The 20,893-nt window shown below is 37.3% G+C and overlaps 1 protein-coding gene across 1 annotated transcript in view; it reads right to left on the reverse strand.

Moving 5' to 3' along the window:
* The window catches only part of LOC129548373 (glycerophosphodiester phosphodiesterase 6-like), a 145,673-nt gene that overhangs the window by 44,487 nt on the left and 80,293 nt on the right, over positions 1 to 20,893 (reverse strand). The window lies entirely within an intron of this gene.

Below are 20,893 nucleotides of genomic sequence, written 5' to 3' on the forward strand. Positions count from 1 at the left end.
CTCTGTTGCTTCTACTGGAGGGCAACTCCCTAATGGCAAGCACGGTCATAATTTCTTTGCCGAACACAGCATTTCATTTTATTCCTCAGTCCATACATGTATTAGCCATATTAATACAGCTACTTTTATTGTCATTTGCCAATTTTAGATCATTTGTACGTAAAGTCAGTGATTAAACACTGTCTCTCAGGAGAAGGACACAGTAGCTACACCTCACATATTCCCAAGACTAAAATAATATTTTTCTCTATACAACTTTATCTTCTCTCTCCTTCTCACCCTATTTCTTTTCCTTCCTTTACTTCCTAAGCAACCTTCCTTTCTCACCTTTTTCTCAAGAAAGAATCAATCACAATGAACATTGTTTCCATGCTATACCTGAAGACAGATTATAAGTATGGAATGAAACCCTTCTACATCTGAGTTGAGGTCTATAATTAAAGGTTTTCTTCAGTTCAGTTCAGTTCAGTCGCTCAGTCGTGTCCGACTCTCCGCGACCCCATGAATCACAGCACGCCAGGCCTCCCTGTCCATCACCAACTCCCGGAGTACACTCAAACCCACGTCCACAGAGTTGGTGATGCCATCCAGCCATCTCATTCTCGGTCGTCCCCTTCTCCTCCCGCCCCCAACCTTTCCCAGCATCAGAGTCTTTTCCAGTGAGTCAACTCGTCGCATGAGGTGGCCAAAGTATTGCAGTTTCAGCTTTAGCATCAGTCCCTCCAATGAACATCCAGGATTGATCTCCTTTAGAATAGACTGGTTGGATCTCCTTGCAGTATAAGGGACTCTCAAGAGTCTTCTCCAACACCACAGCTCAAAAGCATCGATTCTTCGGCGATCAGCTTTCTTCACAGTCCAACTCTCACATCCATACATGACCACGGGAAAAACCATTGCCTTGACTAGACGGACCTTGGTTGGCAAAGTAATGTCTCTGCTTTTTAATATACTATCAAGGTTGGTCATAACTTTCCTTCCAAGGAGCAAGCGTCTTTTAATTTCATGGCTGCAATCAGCATCTGCAGTGATTTTGGAGCCCAAAAAAATAAAGTCTGACACTGTTTCCACTGTTTTTCCATCTATTTCCCATGAAGTGATGGGACCAAAGGTTTTCTTAATCCTCAGGAATACAGAAATTTGCTTTGAAATACAAGATTTTGTTAGATTCTATCAGATCTAGACCAACCGATTCACTTAATTGTTAGAACTTTGTGTGGGGGAAAAAAATTGTTAAAAGAACAGGATGGGAAAGATCAAGAAAGGATTTAAATAGTCCAGCTGTGCATAATTTTTTCAAAGTCCTGGAATGGGTTAAAAAAAAATAAGAAATGCACTATACAAGGACATTTATTTCTGAAGTCTTTAATGATAAAGTGGATGAAAAATACAAAATAGAAAAACTATAAAGATTAATAAATAGAAGAGTTTAAAACTAGATTTCAATAATCTCCAAACAGCATTATGAGGTAGATCTAATATCTGAAGCAAATTGAGCCTCTTTTTTATATTGGGTTAGCCAAAAAGTTCATTCCAACTTTTCCATATCATAGAAATATTTTGGCCAACCCAATATATAAAACGGGTGGACTTATTCAGAAAAATAAACTGGAATAGGACAATACCAGTTTAGGTTATCTCCAATATAAAGTTGAACATTTTCAAAACAATACTAGAAGACCCTTGGTCCTCTATGTCTATGCTTAGAAAAATTACAAGTAGAAGGGCCATTGAATGATCCAATATATTGTACAGGTTTAGAAGTCTCAAAATTTATAAATTCGGCCCAATGATGCCACTTAGAGGGAAAAAATACAACTCAACAATTAAGAGAACTACATGTAAGTATCAATGATCAATACAGTTTTGTTGTTGACATAGGTACCTTTATTATTAATCTCACTACCATAAAAAGTCAGATTGCTCAGAGTACTAAAACCAAGAAGTGGTATTTTCTAACAATCCTAGGTCCTTTTCCATGTCCTTTTCTATAAATGACATAGGAACACTCCTTTCTTCTCTATGGCATATTCTTATTGTTAGGAATCTACTTTGCAAAAACAATCAGCAAAAGAAATGTACCACAGACAAATAACTATCAGGAGTCACAGAAAATTCTATACACATTATCAAATTATATCTGTGGACATTAGTATACTGATTTTAAAAAATAATCAGATAATTATCCATGGTACTTAGCAACTGAACAACAACAACCAGAATCCCTGAGGGGAAAAGACGCAGAATAATTAAAGTCAATCTTCCCAGCCCAGGGATCGAACCTGTGCTCCAGCATTCCTATACTGGCAGGCAGATTGTTTACCACTGAGCCACCAGGGAAGCCAATATAATAAGGATTAACTATCTCTTGTATTAGTCCAAGCAATATGTCTATTTTACATGGTTTTTAAAAGCACTGAAACTGAGATGGTGGTCCTCCACCAATATCTGTCAGCTATTAACCAGAGTTATAGCTCATTTTCTAGCACTGCTTAACCTGTATGTAATCTCTTTGGTTCTATCTTCACTTTCTTTCATGTTCCAGTTAATAAAGATAGCCACTATTTATTGCTTTCACCAGAGCAAAATCAACAATTTACCTGAAAAGTTATGTTTCTATCATTTACAGAAGGGCCACTCTACTTTCTCAAGTCTTAAAAGATCGTAAGGATATGCAGTAATCTCGTAACCTAACTTGAAATTCTAAGACTGACTCTGTAATTCTATTCTCACAGTTTCTAAGGAGAAATTTTAACTCCACAAAATAACAGTTCATCATACAGAATTCAGCAAACTTACTCTGTGAAGGGCCATACACTAAAGATTTTTGGTTTTGTTAGTCTCTGTCACAACTATTCAACTCTATTATAAGACAAAAGCAGCCATAAACAATTCGTAAGTGAATAAGCATGGCTATGTTCCAATCAAACTTTATTTATGGAAATCGAAATTTGAGTTTTGTATAATTTTAACATGTCAGGAAACATTATATTTTTGATTCTCCTTCAACCATTCAAAAATACAAGAACCATTCTGAGCTCACAAGCTGTACAAAAATTGTCAGTGGGCTGCATCTGAACAGCAGGTCATAGTTTGCAAACCCCTGGATCCAGGTCATGACATATTAGCTAAGGAGAGACATGATTGAATGAGAGGTTACAAATTAACCAAAATTATCCATGGTCAAATACTAAAAACGATTAAGATGATTTCTGGGATTAACTGGATATTACAGAGTATAGGTAGCAAGCTTTTTGAAATACACAGGTGTGTTGACTTACACAAACATCTTAGAACCATTCTCACAAAACAGAGGAAACAAAAAGACCTTTAGCAGTCTCAAAATATTTATTCCAGATCATCAAAATCTTTGTTTCTGAAAGTAAAATGGAAAGTCCAAGGGTATTAATATAAAAACCTGACATACATCAAAAAGTCTGCCTAATAATGTCTATTTCCTGAATCCAAGGCTTTTTATCTTTGGCTTAGAAAAACATGCAGTCTTAGCAAACCTAGTCTAATAATCTTCAGACCTCACACTAGGTTCATCTTTCTATTTTATGGTACCATATTCAATGTAATCCCTCTTGCTAACTTAAAATATCCAGTATTTTTAAGTTAGTTGATTAATTACTGAATATTTTCTCTTTTTCGTGTTACCATTCACTAATATCACACTCTTAATACAGCAACTGCATCATCCTAATCAACAAAGGAGAATCTCATCATTTCTATAATTTGAGAACTGTCCATACATGGAACATGTCTTTTGGATGCCCCTAAATCAAATGTTGGTTTAATGTTATTTACTGTTGGTTAAACTTAAAAATGAAAAAAGGTAATAACAGGTCAATTATGCAGTTTTTCTAGACTGTCTTATAGAATCCCAAGTCCATTACCAAACAACAAATTGGCTCAATTGGCCAAAATTATGGCTCTCTCTAGGACATGTGGGATTATTAAAAATAATTGTTTTTTGCTTTTCACAACTATAGTTGGGTCACAACTATAAAATGTTACAGGGAAAAAGATTTTTAATCTCTTTATGCTAAGTCATTTCAGTCGAGTCTGATTCTTTGGATCCTATGGACTGCAACCAGCTAGGCTCCTCTGTCCCTGGGATTCTCCAGGCAAAAATACTAGAATGGGTTGCCATGCCCTCCTCCAGGGGATCTTCCTGACCCAGGGATCAAACCTACATCTCTTGTGTCTCCTGCACTGGCAAGCAGGTTCTTTACCACTAGCGCCACCTGGGAAGCCCAACCTCTTCAGTCATATCAAAAATGAATAATAAACACACGTATTGTATTACTAGATGTTTCGCAGCTCCCCAAATAAAATGCTGTGCTAAAACTAGAGCTCCACTTAGAGGAAATGTTTTGGCAGATCATACTAAATGGAATGCTCTGACTAATGCCCTTAGACAAGGGCCTCTTATAGAGAAGACAGACCAATGTACTGAATTCAAGAATTTCATCATTAATGCAAACATGGTAATCTTAGAAAAATGTATTCTCTCACAGTTTGGATGCCAGAAGTCTAAAATCAAAGTGTTGGCAGGCCCATGCTCACCCTGTTCGCTCTGGGGGAAATCTGTTTCTTGTCTCTGCAAGCTTCAGGTGATTTCTGGCATGCCTTGGCCTTCTTTGGCTAATAGCCATATCACTCCAATTCTTACCTCCGTGATTACATCACTTCCCTTCTCTGTTTGGTCACCCTTATGTATACATCTATTCTCCCCTTGTCTCTTCATTACAACAATACGTGATTATATTTAGGGTCCACCCAGACAATCCAGGATAAGCTCCTACTTTCCAGATCCTTAACTTAATCACATCATTTGCCTTTATGATAACAGTCACAGATTCTAGGGATTATGGTGTGACTGTATCTTTTTTGGTATCACCAATCAACCCACTATACCAATTTTATCAGTAACAACTATTTGTGTAAGTAATACCTAAATGAAGTGAAATATCCTTGATCGAGCAGTAGAAGATTTTAAAAAATGCTTGGGGTGCAATAATGAATGTTTGTCATGACAATTCTTTAAAAAAAATAGTACATAAAACTTCAGTAAAGTTAGTTGTGCTTCTTGTATAACTCCTGTAGTTTTTTAATATGTGGGAATCAGGCTTTTTGATATTAACCCAAGACAAGGTTAAATGTTCTATAGGGCTGTTGCATCCTTTCCAGTTGTTCAGTTCAGTTCAGTCGCTCAGTCGTGTCCGACTCTTTGCGACCCCATGAATCACAGTACGCCAGGCCTCCCTGTCCATCACTAACTCCTGGAGTTCACTCAAACTCATGTCCATCGAGTTGGTGATGCCATCCAGCCATCTCATTCTCTGTCGTCCCCTTCTCCTCCTGCCCCCAATCCCTCCCAGCATCAGAGTCTTTTCCAGTGAGTCAACTCATCGCATGAGGTGGCCAAAGTATTGGAGTTTCAGCTTTAGCATCAGTCCTTCCAATGAACACCCAGGACTCATCTCCTTTAGAATGGACTGGTTGGAACTCCTTGCAGTCCAAGGGACTCTCAAGAGTCTTCTCCAACACCACAGTTCAAAAGCATCAGTTCTTCGGCGATCAGCTTTCTTCACAGTCTAACTCTCACATCCATACATGACCACTGGAAAAACCATAGCCTTGACTAGACGGACCTTGGTTGGCAAAGTAATGTCTTTGCTTTTTAATATGCTATCAAGGTTGGTCATAACTTTCCTTCCAAGGAGTAAGCGTCTTTTAATTTCATCGCTGCAATCAGCATCCGCAGCAATTTTGGAGCCCAAAAAAATAAAGTCTGACACTGCTTCCACTGTTTCCCCATCTATTTCCCATGAAGTGATGGGACCAGATGTCATGATCTTAGTTTTCTGAATGTTGAGCTTCAAGCCAACCTTTTCACTCTCCTCTTTCACTTTCATCAAGAGGCTTTTGAGTTCCTCTTCACTTTCTGCACTAAGAACGATAAACGTATCAGCCACATAGAAAACAAGAAAACGACAGAACTGAACAACACTTTAGAACAAATGATACATTAGTAGAATGCATGCTGTTACTGTTCTCAAGTCTACACAGAATATTCTTCAGGACAGGTCATATCATGGGCCACAAAGAAAATCTTAGCACATTTAAGAATGCTGAAATAACACCTGCATTCTTCTCTGACCACAATAGTATGACATCAGAAATCAACAACAAAAAGAAAGCAGAGCCACAAATCTTCAGGAACTAAACAGCACACTTCCAAATGAGCACTGTATCAAAGAAATCAAAAGGTTAATTAACAACTATCTCAAAACAAGGTAAAGTGAAAATAAACAACATACCATATTTTATAAGATGCAGAAAAAGCATTTCTAGGAGGAAAGCTTATATCAACAAATGCATACAGTAAGAGATGAAAAAGATCTCAAATAAATTACCTAGATTTACACCTCAAGTAACTAGGAAAAAAGGAATAAATTAAGCCCAAAGGTAGCAAAAGGAAGGGAATAATAAAAAATCAGAGCAGAAATAAATACAATAGAAACCAGAAAAATAATCGAAAAAAATCAGTGAAACTAAAAGCTGGTTCTTTGAAAAGATAAAAAAATTAACAAATGTTTTGCTAACTAAGAAAAAGAGAGAACTGACTCAAACAATTAAAGTTAGAAATGAAAGAGAAGACATTACAACTAATACTACAGAGATACACAGAACTGTAAAAAAAAAAAACTACTATGAACAATTCTATGCCAACAAATTTACATAACCTAAAAGAAGTTATTACACTTCTAGAAACAGACAATATGTCAAGATTGAATCAGGAATAAATAGAAAATCTGAACAAATCAATAATGAGTCAAGAGGTTGAGCCAGTCATCAAAAATCTCTCAATGCCTAAAACTCCAAGACCACATGACTTTAAAGGTGAATTCTACCAACCATTTAAAGAATAATCAAGACCTATTCTCCCCAAACTTTCCAAAATATCAAGGAAGAGAGAACACTTTCAAGCTCATTCTATGAAGTCAGCCTTAATACCAAAACCACAAGAAAATAAAAATATTGACCAATAGTCCTGATAAATATGGTGGTTTACTCACTAAGTCATTTCCAACTCTTGTGACTCCTCATGGACTGTAGCCCACCAGGCTCCTCTATTCATGGGATTTTCCAGGCAAGAATATTGGAGTAAACTGCATTTCCTTCTCCAGAAGTTCTTCCCAACCTAGGAATTGAACCTGGGTCTCCTGCATTGGAGGCAGACTACTGCACTACAGGTAGATTCTTTACCAACTGAGCTATGAGGGAAGTCAGTCCTGATAAATATAGGTATAAAAACTCTCCACAAGATAATAGCAAGCCCAATTCAAGGATTCATAAAAAGAATTATATACCATGACCAAGAGGGATTTATCCCTAAGATGCAAGGACAAGTCAATATACACAAATCAATAAATATAATTCATCATATCAACAAAATAAAAAATAAAAATCACATGATAATCTCAAAAACAATGAGCAAAATATAAAAGCCTTTCATGATTAAAAAAGCCCTTAACAGATTAGGTATAAAAGGAACATATGTCAGCATAACAAAGGCCATATCTGACAAACCCATGGATAACATTACATTCAACAGAGAAAAACTGACAGTATTCCTCTAACAGCAAGAATAAGACAAGGATGTTCACTCTCACCACTCCTATTCAATACAGTACTGAAAGTCCCAGCTAGAGAATTAGGCATGACAAAGAAATAAAAGGAATCCAAATCAAAAAGGGAGAATTTAAATGGTTGCCATTTTCTGATTACATAATCTTATATAAAGAAAATGCCAAAAAGCCAGTCAAAAAACTGTTAGGATTAATCAGTTTCAGTAGAGTGGCAGGATGCAAAAGAAACAAAGAATTTGGTAGCAGTCCTTTACACTACTGATGAAGTATCAGAAAAAGAAACGAAGACTATTCCATTCACAATAGTATTAAAAACAATACATAGGAACAAATTTAACGAAGGAAGTGAAAGATGTATACAGTGAAAACTATGAGACTTTGATGAAAGAAGATAAAAACAAATGGAAAGACACTCTGTGTTCATGGATCATAGGAATTAATACTGTTAAAATGGCTATATTACCCAAAGCATCTAGAGATTCAATGCAATCTTCATCAAAATACTAAAGGCATCCTTTACAGAGATAGAAGAAACAATCCTACAATGTGCATGTAATCACAAAAGACCTTGAATAGCCAAAGAAATTCTGAGGAAAAAAGAACAAAGCTGGAGATACTACACTTCCTAATTTGAAACTATATTTAAATCCATAGTAATACAAATAATATGGTACCAGCCCAAAAATAGATACAAATACCAATATAACAGATTAAAATATCCAGTATTAAACTCTGGAATTATATGTGCTGTGCTTAGTCGCTCAGATGTGTCCAACTCTTTGTGACCCCATGGACCGTAGCACCACCAGGCTCCTCTGTCCATGGGGATTCTCTAAGCAAGAATACTGAAGTGGGATGCCATGCCCTCCTCCAGGGGATCTCCCCAACCCAGGGATTAAACCTAGGTCTTCCACACTGCAGGTGGATTCATTACTGTCTGAGCCACCAGGGAAGCCCCTGAAATTACATGGTCAACTAATATTCAAGAGAAGAGCCAAGAACACTCAATAAGGAAAAAACAGTCTCTTCAACAAATGGTACTGGGAAAATTGGAGAAACATATGCAGAACAATGAAACTGAACCCGTATCTCACACCACTCACCAAAACTAACTCAAAATGGATCCGGACTTAATAAGACTGATACCAGAAAACTCCCAGAAGAAAATGCAGAGAAGCAGCTTACCAATACTGGTTTTGGCAATGACTTCTCTGGACACAATGCCAAAAACACAAACACCAAAAGCAAAAATCAACAAATGGGACTACGTCAAACTCAAAACGTCCTTTATGGCAAAGAAGTAATTAACAAAATGAAAGACAGCCAAGAGAATGGGAGAAAACATCTGCAAACCATATACTGGATGAGGGGTTAACATCTAAAATATATAAAGTATATAATAACCTAACAATAATAAATGTGACTAGAAAAATGGACATAAGAACTAAATAGATATTTTCCAAAGAGGACATCAAAATAGCCAACAGGCATATGAGAAGATGTCAAAATCAGTAATCATCAGGGACATGAAAATGAAAACCACAATGAAATTATCACCTCACACCTGCTAGAATGGCTATTATCAAGAAGACAAGAGACAACAGATACCAGCTAGGATCTGGTGAAAATGGAAAACTTTCACATTCACTGGCAAAGTAGTCCAACCATTATGGAAAACAATGTGAAGTTTCCTAAAAAAATTAGAAAAAGATCTATGAAATGATTCAGCAATCCACTTCTGGATATATACCCAAAGGAAATGAAAACAGGAGTTCAATGAGTTATACACACTCCCGTGTTTACTGCAGCGTTATTCATAGCCAAGATATGGAAACGACTTAAATGCTCATCAACGAATGAATGGATAAAAATGATGTGGTGTATATACACAACGGAATATTATTCAGCCATGAGAAAGGAAGATATCCTGCCATTTGTGACAATATGGATGGACTGTGAGCACCCAGATTATGCAAGGTAAGTCAGACAGAGAATGATAAGTACTATATGATATTATTACACACAGAACCTAAAAGTGTCAAACCTGCAAAAAGAAAAAATAAGAGTAAAACAGTGGTTATCAGGGGATGGGGATTGAGGATAAGATTGATAGTATTGAAGGGTACAAACTTATACTGAGCACTAAACAAGTCATAGAGATCTAATGCATAATATATTGAATATAGGGAATAATAGTGTACTTTGAAGGTTACTTGTCTGCATGCCTTTTATCTTTCCTTCCACTATACACTGTCTAGGACCTCTAGTATGTTCAGCAGAAGTGGTAAGGGAGGGCATTCTTTTTAAAAAAAAAATTATTTTATTGAAGTATAGCTGATTTACAACGTTAATTTCTGCTTCATGGCAAAGTTTAAATTATATACATATACACATTCTTTTTTATATTCATTTTCACAGGATATTGATATGGCATGAGTCCCTGTGTTACACAGTAGGACCTTGCTGTACAGTCATTCTATATATAATAGTTTGCATCTGCTAATCCCAAACTCCCAACCCACCCTTCCCCATACCTGATCCCTCTTGGCAACCACTCTATGTTTGTTTCTGTTTGGTAGATAAATTCATTTGTGTCATATTTTATATTTCACATACAAGACATAGCATATGGCATCTGTCTTTTTCTTTCTGACTTACCTCACTTAGTATGATAATCTCTAGGTCCATTATTTCACTGTTTTTTATGGCTGAGGAGTATTCCACTATATTATATCTTTATCTATATCCACTATATTCCACTATATATATCTTTATCCATTCACCGAAAGATGGACTTTTAGATTGTTTCCACATCTTGCTATTGTGAATAGTGCTCCTTTGAACATACAGATGCACATATCTTTTTGAATTACAGTTTTGCCTGAACGTGCCCAGGAGTAGGATTGCTGCATCATATGGCAACTCTATTTTTAGTTTTTTGAGGAACCTCAATAAAGTTTTCCATGGTGGATACACCAATTTATGTTAGGGAAGGCACTCTTGCCTTGTTCCCAGTCTTAGAAGAAAAACATTCATTTTTTTCACCATTAAGAATGACGTTAGCTATGGGCTTTTAAAAGTTCTCCTTTGTTAGTTTAGGTAAGTTCTCTGCTATTCTTATTTTTAAGTGTTTCTAATCACAAACAAAAGTTTTGCTGAATATTGTCAAATGCTTCTGTGGCATCAATCTAAGGGATCGTGTAGCTTTCTTTAAACTGTTGATATAATAAATTACATTGACATTGACTAGTTTTTTGGTTTTTTTTTTTACTATTGAATGAGTCTTGTACTCCCAAGATGGACCTATTCTTGATCATGATATATTCTCTTTTTTCTGTAGTCATGGATTTGAGATGCTAATATTTTGTCAAAGTGTTTTCTGTCTTTGTTCTTAAGTTATAATTATCACTGATAAAGAGGGACATAATATTATGATTTCTATTACTACCGAAACACAAATTTAGTGACAATACAAATGTATTATTTTATAATTTTACAGGTTGGAAGACTTATCTAGGTTTCATTTGACTAAAAATCGAGGTGTCAACAGGGCTGTTCTCTCTAGAGTCCCTTAGAGAGGGAAAATCCATTTGCTGCTTATTCAGGTTGTTGGCAGAATTTAGCTCCTTGTGGTTATTAAGACTGAGGTCACCTATTTCCTTGTTGTCTATTGACTAAAGGCCATCCTCATCTTCTAGAGGCCACCAGCATTTCTTGGCTCATAGCCCGGTTTCTTCATTTTCAAAAGCAGCAACAGTGGGTTGAGTCTTTCTCATGCTTTAAGTATTTCCAGCCTTTTCTCCACTGATGCAGCTCTCTGACTACAACTAGGAAAGGTTCTCTGTTTTTAAGGTCTCATGATTAGATTGGGCCCACCAAGATAACCCAGGATAATCTCAACAGAGAATCCATAAACCTCAATTACATCTGCAAAGACCTTTTTACTATGTATGACACTATACTTACTGCTTCCAGGAATCAGGGCATGGCTTTCTTTGGGAGGCCATTAGTCTGTCATGAAAAAGGCAGATTCTCCAAGGAGACATCCTAATCCTATGTATGTCTGCTCTTAACAACAGAACTTCAAAATACATGAAGGAGAACTGAAAGATCCAAATATACATATATATATGCACACACACACACACACATATATATAAATCAACACGTATGATCGAAGACATCATTCCTCTCTCAGTAATGGATAAAATAGGCAGAAAATTCTCAAGAAGAGTGACAATCTAAACATTATTAGTCAACTTGATTTAATATTTATAAAACAATTTCCCAAATTCATCTCATATGCTCTTGGGATATTAAGACAGGCCATATTCTGGACAATAAAATGAATTCTAGTAGATTTGAAAGAACAGCAATTACACAAACTAAACACTCAGATGAGAACAGGATTAAACTAAAAATCAATAACAAGAAAATAACTTCTGGGACGTCTGCAAATGTTTAGAAATTTGAAAAAACATTTCTAAATTACCCATGGTCAAGGGAGAAGGATTAAGGGGAAATTTTTATATATTCAGAAGTAAATAAAAATTAAAATGCAACATATCAAAATCTGTACAGGATTACCTTGGTGGTACGGTGGATAGGAATCAGCCTGCCAATGCAGGGGGACACGAGTTCGATCCCTGGTCCAGGAAGACTCCACATACTGTGGAGCAACTAAAGCCCATACGCCACAGCTACTGAAGCCCACACAGCTACAGCCTATGTTTCACAACAAGAGATGTCACACAATGAGAAGTCCTTACACCACAATGAAGAGTAGCCCCCACTCACTGCAACTAGAGAAAGCCTGTGGGCAGCAGTGAAGACCCAGCACAACCAAAAATAAATAAATAAATGATAAAATCTGTGTGATGCCACTGAAGCAGTACTTAGAGGTAAATACAATAAATGCTATGATAGAAAGAAAAAAGGACTTAAAATCAGTAACCTAAGTTTCTTCTTCAGCAAACTAGAAACAAAAGATAAAAATGAAAGTCAAAGCAAACAAAAGAGTCCATGTTATAGATAGCCAATAAGAATTTGCTGTATGGCTAAGGAATCTCAAACAGGGGCTCTGTTATCAACCTAGAGAGGTGGGATGGGGAGGGAGATGGGCAGGAAGTTCAAAAGGGATGTATGGTACTGGCACAAAGACAGAAACATAGATCAATGGAACAAAATAGAAAGTCCAGAGATAAATCCATGCACCTATGGACACCTTACCTTTGACAAAGGAGGCAAGAATATACAATGGAGAAAAGACAACCTCTTTAACAAGTGGTGCTGGGAAAACTGGTCAACCATTTGTAAAAGAATGAAACTAGAACACTTTCTAACACCATACACAAAAATAAACTCAAAATGGATTATAGATCTAAATGTAAGACCAGAAAATATCAAACTCCTAGAGAGAAACATAAGCAAAACACTCTCTGACATAAATCACAGCAGGATCCTCTATGATCCACGTCCCAGAGTAATGGAAATAAAAGAAAAAATAAACAAATGGGACCTAATTAAACTTAAAAAGACAACCTTCACAATGGGAGAAAATAATAGAAAATGAAGCAACTGACAAAGAATTATTCTCAAAAATATACAAGTAACTCCTGCAGCTCAATTCCAGAAAAATAAGCAACCCAACCAAAAAATGGGCCAAAGAATTAAACAGGCATTTCTCCAAATAAGACCTATAGATGGCTAACAAACACATGAAAAGATGCTCAACATCACTCATAATCAGAGAAATGCAAATCAAAACCACAATGAGGTGCCATTTCACGCCAGTCAGAATGGCTGCTATCCAAAAGTCTACAAGCAATAAATGCTGGAGAGGGTGTGCAGAAAAGGGAACCCTCTTACACTGTTGGTGGGAATGCAAACTAGTACAGCCATTATGGAGAATAGTGTGGAGATTCCTTAAACAACTGGAAAGAGAACTGCCATATGACCCAGCAATCCCACTTCTGGGCATACACACCTAGGAATCCAGAATTGAAAGAGACACATGTACTCCAATGTTCATCGCAGCACTGTTTATAATAGCCAGGACATGGAAGCAACCTAGATGTCCATCTGCAGACGAATGGATAAGAAAGCTTTGGTACATATACATAATGGAGTGCTGCTGCTGCTGCTGCTGCTGCTAAGTCACTTCAGTCGTGTCCGACTCTGTGTGACCCCACAGACGGAAGCCCACCAGGCTCCCCCGTCCCTGGGATTCTCCAGGCAAGAACACTGGAGTGGGTTGCCATTTCCTTCTCCAATGTGTGAAAGTGGAAAGTGAAAAGTGAAAGTGAAGTCACTCAGTCGTGTCCGACCCTTAGCGACCCCACGGACTGCAGCCTACCAGGCTCCTCCATCCATGGGATTTTCTAGGCAATAGTACTGGAGTGGCTTGCCATTGCCTTCTCTGAATGGAGTACTACTCAGCTATTAAAAAGAACGCATTTGAATCAGTTCTAATGAGGTGGATGAAACTGGAGCCTATTATATAGAGCGAAGTAAGTCAGAAAGAAAAACACCAATACAGTATATTAACACACATATATGAAATTTAGAAAGATGGTAACGATGACCCTATATGCAAGACAGCAAAAGAGACACAGATGTAAAGAACAGACTTTTGGATTCTATGGGAGAAAGCGAGGGTGGGATGATTTGAGAGACTAGCATTGAAACATGTATATTATCATATGTGAAATATATTGCCAGTCCAGGTTCGATGCATGAGACAGGTGCTCAGCGCTGGTGCACTGGGATGACCCTGAGGAATGGGATGGGGAGGGAGGTAGGAGGGAGGGTCAGGATGGGGAACACATGTACATCCACGGCTGATTCATATGAATGTATGGCAAAAACCACCACAATATTGTAAAGTAATTAGCCTTCAATTAAAATAAATGGAAAAAAATGTAAAAAAAAAAAAATTTAAATCAGTTTTAAAAAAAAAGGGAGGGGATACATGTACACCTATGGTTGTTGATTCACGTTGAGGTTTGACAGAAAACAAAAAAAATTCTGTAAAGCAATTATCCTTCAGTTAAAAAAAATTTTTAAAGCAAACAAAAGGAGCAAAATATAAAGATCTGAGTAAAAATCTATGAAACTTGACAACAAAAAGCAGTAATCAATGAAATCTTCCAGTTCTTTTGACAATGTCAATGCAATTGATATATCTCTAGCCAGCTGAACGGAAAGGGGAAAGAATTACAAATTATGAAAAGCAGAGATAAAAGAGGAAATATAATCACTGGTCCCACAAGCATTAAAAGGATAACTAAAAATAAAAAACTTTGTCCATAAATTCAATAACTTAATGATACAAACTAAGCCCTTAAAAGACAAAAACTATCAACAATCACTGAAGAAGAGATAACCTGAAGGATATATGTTATGAATAAAATTGACTTTATAAGTAACAACCTTCCAAGAAAATGTGAGGCTCAGGTGTGTTTATAGCTGAATTCTACCAAATACATAGGAAGAAATAACACCAACTCTACACAGCTTCCTCCAAGAAACAGAAGAGGACAGAACATTTTCAACTCATTTTATTAGGTCAGCATTATCATAACACCAAAACCAGATAATGACATTATCAGAAAAGAAAACTGTAGACCAATATCCCTCATGAAAATCTTGAGAATTTTAAATTGCAAATATTATAGTTTGTTAGCTACAGAAACACTATTTGGTTCAAAAAATTTATTGGAGTATAGTATATTTACAATGCTGTGTTAGTTTCAGGTGTAAAGTGAATCAGTTATACTTACACATATATGTATGTATGTTATACATACATATATCAGTTATATATATATACCTATACTACTACTAAGTCACTTCAGTCGTGTCCAACTCTGTGTGACCCCATAGACGGAAGCCTATCAGGCTCCCCCGTCCCTGGGATTCTCCAGGCAAGAACACTGGAGCGGGTCGCCATTTCCTTCTCCAATGTGTGAAAGTGAAAAGTGAAAGTGAAGTCGCTCAGTCGTGTCCGACCCTTAGCGACCCCATGGACTGCAGCCTACCAGGCTCCTCCCATCCATGGGACCCTCTAGGCAAAAGTACTGGAGTGGCTTGCCATTGCCTTCTCCGATATATACCTATATCCACTCCTTAAATCTTTTCCCTTACATGCCCTTCAGAGTATAAGTAGAGTTCCCTGTGCTATACAGAAGGTCCTTATTAGTTATCTATTTTATATATAGTAGTGCATATATGGGAGATGGCAATGGCAACCCACTCCAGTACTCTTGCCTGGAAAATCCCATGGAAGGAGGAGCCTGGTAGGCTGCAGTCTATGGGGTCGGGAAGAGTCAGACACAACTGAGCGACTTCACTTTCACTTTTCACTTTCATGCACTGGAGAAGGAAATGGCAACCTGCTCCAGTGTTCTTGCCTGGAGAATCCCAGGGACGGAGGAGCCTGGTAGGCTGCCGTCTATGGGGTTGCGCATAGTCGGACATGACTGAAGCGATTTAGCAGCAGCAGCAGATCCATGTGAGCTCTTAGAATGATTCTGCTAAAAGCTCCCTAGTAGTACTCTGCCCAGCCCTGGGGAGCTTCACCCTGTTTGTGTGCCTCTTAGGTATCAGCAACATACTCAAGCAGACCCCATACAGATATCCAGAGGTCCTTCTCTGGAGAGCTCTCTCCTTTGGGTAGTCTTCCCTCAAAATTACTACCACCTCTATCTCAAAAAAAAAAAAAAATCCAATCTCTCCTCAGCTCCACAGGACCACCATGCTTTGCTTAGGTTCCTCCTGCTATATGACAGCTAGAACATGCCTCCAGGCAGAATTTGAGGGCAATCAAAATGCTCTATTATTCTCTTCTTTCACAGCTCCACACTGATTGTTGTCCAGCATCTAAGAATGGATATTTCATATATTTTTTTCTGGTTTTCTAGCTATTTATGGCAAGATGACACAGCTAACACCTGTACACTGTCATGGTCAGAAGTAGATACATCCATGCTTCATATATGGTTCAACACTATTATAAAAACTGCCAACATGTTAAGATATGGCAGGAGTTGTAAAATATAAAAAGAGAAACTTTATCATCCCAGTCAATATTTCGCAGGTAAAATAAAAATATAAATACATTTCAGAGTTTGACAATTTTTTAAGTTTTAAAGAATGGACTGGAAGAACCAGAAGAGCTGCTAATATTTTCAATGTCCATAATATGTTCTTACTCCTAAAGGAAACAAGCCAAATCTTCTATATAGTTATGTATTATATTCTATTAGGTAGGCTTCCCTGGTGGCTCAAATGGTAAAGAATCTGCTTGCAGTGTGGGAGATCTGGGTTTGATCTCTGTGTTGGGAAGATTCCCCTGGAGAAATAAATGGCAACTCCCTCCAGTATTCTTGCCTAAAGAATCCCATGGACAGAGGAGCCTGGCGGGCCACAGTGCGTGGGGTCACAAAGAGTCGGACACGACTGAGTGACTTCATTTTCACTTTCTTTCTTCCCATGATTGTCTGAAGGTTTTTTATATAAGATACAGATCAAAAATTGGAAAGGCTAGACTCAAAATCTTGTTTAAAAAGACTGTACAGACACTCTTAATCTTTCGATACACAAAGAACAAACTCATGAAAATGCTTCCTAGTGTAAGCTGACACTATCATCTCAATCAGACACCAATCCATCTGTATCAGAGGACTAAGGCAGAATTTCAAAGATTAAATTTCAGAGTAGAAGCAGATAACTTCATGGAAGCACACTGATAACCCTAGATATAGCAGGATATTACCTATGCCAGATTGAATGAACTGATAAGGTCAATCTAATCATGCTTATTCATTTTGGAATTTTATCGGTACTCCTTTTTAACATTCTATTTTCTAATGGGCCTATGAGAAAACCCATTCTTTTTTTTTACTTTTCTCTAATTCTTACCTTGTGAAAAATATTCTTTGTCTTTATTGATAGTATCTTGTTTTCACCATCCCTCAGAATTCAGGTACAAATACTTTTTACTGAGTCTTCATGTCTCATGAAAATGCAGTCATTTGCATGAGCTTAAATAAAAATCTGTCCTTTCCCCGGGATATAACTGGAAAAATTTATTGCATAATCAAAGTCATACCTAATGGATGATATTTGAGAATACATTTCATTCATATGATATGGCAAGCCCCAGTCCTCACTAAGGACACAGATAAAATTGGTATTTGGACCAATGCCTACGAGCCTTCCTAGACAAACTGTCTCATGTCCATTGTTGTACACTGTCTCAGCATTACAAATAGTAATAAAGCCACTGACTTGCAAGAAAAGGAGAGAGGAATTTGTCCACATTTGTAAGTGTAGAGGTGAAACCTGGCATAAATGAATTTAGTTTGTAAATAATAGTGATAAAAAGACCTCTGGAATAATAGAGACTGCTAAAAATAAAATTCTAGACTCTCTACAAACTTTTGTGATGGAACCTAAGTGGCCTGAGCAGTTGTCTAATATGATCTGACTCTAGAGCTAACAAGGAACCTTACATGTGTTAAGTGACTGTTTTAACTACACCAATGTAAGTTAATGAAGCCACACGATGCAAAATCACAATGAGACCAGTTTCTACTCTATAGAAGTTATTTATGATCCCAAGAGGAGACTTACATTATCCAAAGCTTAGCAATAAGGCAAAAGATAATATCATGGTAACACACTGTTTAACAAGCAGACCTAAGGGTCATCTGACTCTTAAGGAGATGTACCTTTCTTTGAATTACCGTGTTCTACTGATTAGGGTCAGACTATGTAAAGTTAGATGGTGACTTGTAGACAACTAATAAAAGTGGAAATGATTTTTGCCCAATAGAGATGTACATGATTTTTGATAAAAAAGATAACTCCAAAAGTATGTCTTCATTGCCATACAGTATATTAACAAGGTAACATATTAGGTTTGTATCCAACTTAACAATGTGATTTCAGCATTTCTTTGTTGCTCTGACTATAGGCATGTTGAGTTCTTACTTCTTTTAAGTGTCGTTCTGCTTATTTCATTAATGTGCTAAATAAGATTATAATCTGCTCACTATATGCATGAGAATTACATTTTTATACTTTTGAGATTTTTTTCAGATTGAAGCTTTTGAACTGTGGTGCTGGAGAAGACTCCTGAAAGTTCCTTGGACTGCAAGGAGATCAAATCAGTCAATCTTAAAGGAAATCAACCCTTAATGTTCATGGGAAAGACTGAGGGCAAGAGAAGGGGGCGACAGAAGATGAGATGGTTGGATGGCATCACTGACTCAACAGACATGAGTTTGAGCAACCTCGAGGTGAAGGACAGGCAAGTCTGGTGTGCTGCAGTCCATGTGGTCACAAAAAGTCGGACATGACTTAGCAACTGAACAACTTTTGAGATTTATACTTTCACAAAACGATACAAAAATGCTCCACAGAAATGTTGGCTTTACTGGTAAAATAAGAACTCAACTGATCTTCCAAGGACAATTTACAGAACTTCTGTATCTCTTTTTATTTCATTATTCAGTTCAGTTTAGTTGCTCAGTCATGTCCGACTCTTTGTGACCCCATGGACTGTAGCACACCAGGCTTCCCTGTCCATCACCAACTCCCAGAGTCCACTCAAACCCATGTCCATTGAGTCGGTGATGCCATCCAACCATCTCATCCTGTCATTCCTTTCTCCTCCTGCCTTCAATTTTTCCCAGCATCTGCGTCTTTTCCAATGAGTCAATTCTTCGTATCAGGTGGCCTAAGTATTAGAATTTCAGCTTCATCATCAGTCCTTGCAATGAATATTCATGACTACTGGAAAAACCATACATGAATACTAGAAAAACCATTATAAATCAGACTAATTTTCACAAGCAATCTCAAGAATGATAACTATACCAACAAATTTAAGTTGTGCCCGACTCCTTGCGACCCCATGGACTGTAGCCTGCCAGGCTCCTCTGTCCATGGGATTTTCCAGGTAAGAATACTGGAGTGGGTTGCCATTTCCTTCTCGAGGGGATCTTCCTGACTCAGGGATTGAACTTGAGTCTCCTGCACTGCAGGCAGACTCTTTACCACTGAATCACCAAGGAAGTCCCCAAATAGATCAGCTGATCTTTCAGGGACAATTCCCAGAACTTCTATATCTATTTTTATTTCACTATAGATCAAACTATTTAATTTTCACAAGTAATCTCAAGAATAATAACTTTACTGTCAAATAATAATCAACTCACCACCACCATCAATTCATAACTATACCCAACCAATAAAGAGCACCCAGAAAAACCTTTGCAAATGGAAGAATTTCTTTGCTCTGCAAAATTATCCAGTCTTACAAACCTTTTAAATAATGTGCCAACACCACTTTGACTACTTCTGACCACAAAGCATGCAAGCAAAGAAAGCTCTACAAACAGATCTAAAAATAATGCCCCCTAGATAATCATTTTTGAAGTCAAGGTTTCAGAATACTCTTCAGTAACCAGACTAAAGGTATAACTAAACACTGCAAACATATCACCTAGATAAAATAAAACTATTAATCCTAAAACATACAGATAACATTACTAAAATAACATATCCAATCCCACCACTTATGGTAAGTAAGACTTTTACAAACCATACATTACACAACAAATATTGTAACAGCCTTCTCATTTGGAATACATATTTGCCAAAACATTACCTATAGCTATCAGGGCTTCCATAGGCGGCACTAGTGGTAAAGAACCCATCGGCTGAAGCAGGAGATTTAAGAGATGTGGGTTTGAACCCTGGGTTGGGAAGATCCCCTAGAGAAGGAAATGGCAACCCACTCCATTATTCTTGCCTGGGGGACTTTCATGGAGGTCCAGTCTTCGAATCTGCCTTCCAATGCATAATATTCTTGACTGGAAAATCCCATTGGCAGAGAAGCCTGGAGGGCTACAGTCCAAAGGGTCACAAAGAGTCGAATACAAATGAAGAGACTTAGCACATGGCTAATTAAACCAATGTGATTCATGGGGTCGCAAAGAGTCGGACACGACTGAGTGACTGAACTGAACTGAACTGATATTGTACATACTAATGGAATCTCTCTAGTCTGTATATTTCTATTTATTCATATATGATGAGACGTATACAGAGCCTACATACACATAGAAGCCTGGAATATGAGATATATCCCTTTATTTCTCACATGGAAACAGCATTTATAGGCTACGTACTCATATGAGAATAAATATTATGAGGTGATACAA

The sequence above is a fragment of the Moschus berezovskii genome, chromosome 25 (genome assembly GCF_049115385.1).
Source record: "Moschus berezovskii isolate FMDL1 chromosome 25, NW_MosBer_1.0, whole genome shotgun sequence".
Classification (NCBI taxonomy): Eukaryota; Metazoa; Chordata; class Mammalia; order Artiodactyla; family Moschidae; genus Moschus; species Moschus berezovskii.